Below are 2545 nucleotides of genomic sequence, written 5' to 3'. Positions count from 1 at the left end.
CAAAGAAACTAATTAAATAATTATGAAAAATATCATTCAATAATTATGAAAAATATCATTTTAACATTTGATTGTGAATTGTTTTTAATTACTTCTGTTATCTTCCAAACATTATTTGACCATGAAAGTTATACAGACATTTTTTCTGACTTCTGAAAGCCACCTGGATACCTAGTTGGTCATTTACCCAGGATGTATCTTTTTCTTTAGTCAAATTAAGCAATTGTTAGATTTGTAAATTACTGTATAACTTTTAGAATACAAAATGGATAAAAAAAACTGTTGGCGAACTAAAAACAGTTTGCTAGGAGTTGATAAGCTAAATCAAGGTATGCCAAAAAATTTAATAGGTTGTTACCTAAATCAAGGTATGCCAAAAAATTTAATAGGTTGTTCTTTTGTTTTGTACAGAATAAAATGTAAATGCCACATATGTGTTGTTATAAAGAATGTTATACATTAATCAGATAAATGTCTTATTCACTGTCTGTCTATCCATCCTGGAATCATTATATAAACCTTTGGCTGGTGGATTTTAATGGAGTTATTAGTAGCAAGACTCTTATGGAAATCATTGGCAGTGGTCGAAATTAGCACAAGCCCACTAGCCCTGCACTGGTAAAATGTTTTTGGCTTGCTCAAATTCTGAATTTTATATAGCAGGGCATGTTCAAAAATTTAATGCCAAGCAAAAGTATAAGAATTCGGGCTTGTTCATCCAAAAGTCTAATTTCATTGACTGCATTGATATGAACTTGTTAGGATTATTTTGAGCAGACAGTTGGCAAAAGGCACAATCCTGACGCCTGAATAGTATCTCATAGGAAGTAAACATTTTTGTGGAAGATCGTTCAGGCCTGTACAAAAATTTTGTCAAAGTTTCATGATGATTGGATGTGGAAGGGGCATAACACTGCTGTTACTTCATCTCCAAAACTGCTGGTTGGATCTGAATGAAATGTGCAGGCATGGCTAAGACTACCAGTACGTATCACAGAGTTCTGGCCCTTTAATCAGGGATGATAACAGAGCCAAGTTGCCAATCCTGAAAATGTCTGCGTGGGGTTCAGGGGGCCGCTGAAAGCCCTGGTGGGGGGATAAGGGGGGCGAAGCCCCCCGAAGCTTTCCGTATTTTAGGGATTCTAATACCCTTTTTTGCCTTAGAATAGTGTTCAAGGAGTACACCTTTCGGTTTGGTAGATATAATTATGTTCAACACGAGACATCCACAATCAGAACAATTATCAGGTATCTTAGCAGTGAAGTTTAACACGTTTGTCTTTAAACAAAGTTAAATTTACTTTTTTTTACCTGATGTCACAGGCATTAGACATGTACCTGACATTTTGGTTCAGTTGTCCGCTTCCCATAAAACTCAACTGGCTATGATCAAATGCCTGTGTATGAACAGTCTACACTGTGGGATGTTTGATTTATAATAATGAACAACATATCGATTATCATGCTTGCAAATGTTTATTGTAAGTGTTAATTATTCAATTTTTATGTATCATAAAAAGAGTACTTATTCCATTTTCTGCACATTTGATGAGAATATAGTGTTATTAATTATTATATATATTCTTCCAAGTAATATCCAAACGGGACTTAAATGCTTTGGCAGCGTAGCCGTTGTGGACATGGTGGACTTTGATGTATTCTGGTCCCTAAGCCAGATTTTTTCCCCTCATGGTGTTACATGAGTCCAGTAGAACACAACCTAGATTGTCCCACGGCAGTTCAAGTCTCTCAAACAGGCTTTCAAATTCTATGAAAATTGATTCAGAATCAGCCCTAGTGATTTTTAAGGAGGCCAAATGTCTCAACACTATTTTTTTCTCTATAGCAGAAAAATAGCTGCAACAGTTTTCTCATTGTGTTTGTTGACTTGTCTTAGTTGAAACAAAAACGAGATCCATTAACTCCTCCACATGTTCATCATTGAAATGGCTAGCCACTCCGTAAGTCATCTTGTATGATGCTGTACACCTTTGAAGTTTTAATTCGCTGAGAGCTTTTGTATCTTTGGCAAGTGTCTTAAGTAAGACACACTACTGTGGTGCCAGGGAGCATGTTCAGCCATAAATCCAAGTATCATGGCCTCTGGATTGAATTGTCAGTCATTGACAGGAACAACTGGATGCACTGGCTGAGGTGTCTGTTCATCCCTGACTTTTGTAACCATCAACGTAACTGGAAATACAAAATACAACTATATAATTTAAATCTCACTCAAACTGGGTCCTCAAGAAGTTTTGTTGAACTGTCTCAAATAGAAAATAAAATGACTGCCTCTACGTAATATTTATTACTATTACAAAATATTTATTCATTTTTTTTTGTTTAAATTTGAACCAAACCAATTTTCATTTGAACCTCCCATTATGGTCAACAGCCACTTCTTATTGAGAACAATGCTTCAAACATTATGAGAATAATAAAGAAACGGTTTACAGCGTAAACTTCAATCGGCCAAATAAAATTTGTAAAATAAAAATCGATTATTATGACACAACCGAATCGGGATGTCCGAAATAATGCTTCA

This window comes from Mya arenaria, chromosome 4, assembly GCF_026914265.1.
Source record: "Mya arenaria isolate MELC-2E11 chromosome 4, ASM2691426v1".
NCBI classification, from domain to species: Eukaryota; Metazoa; Mollusca; class Bivalvia; order Myida; family Myidae; genus Mya; species Mya arenaria.
This window is presented reverse-complemented; position numbering follows the sequence as displayed.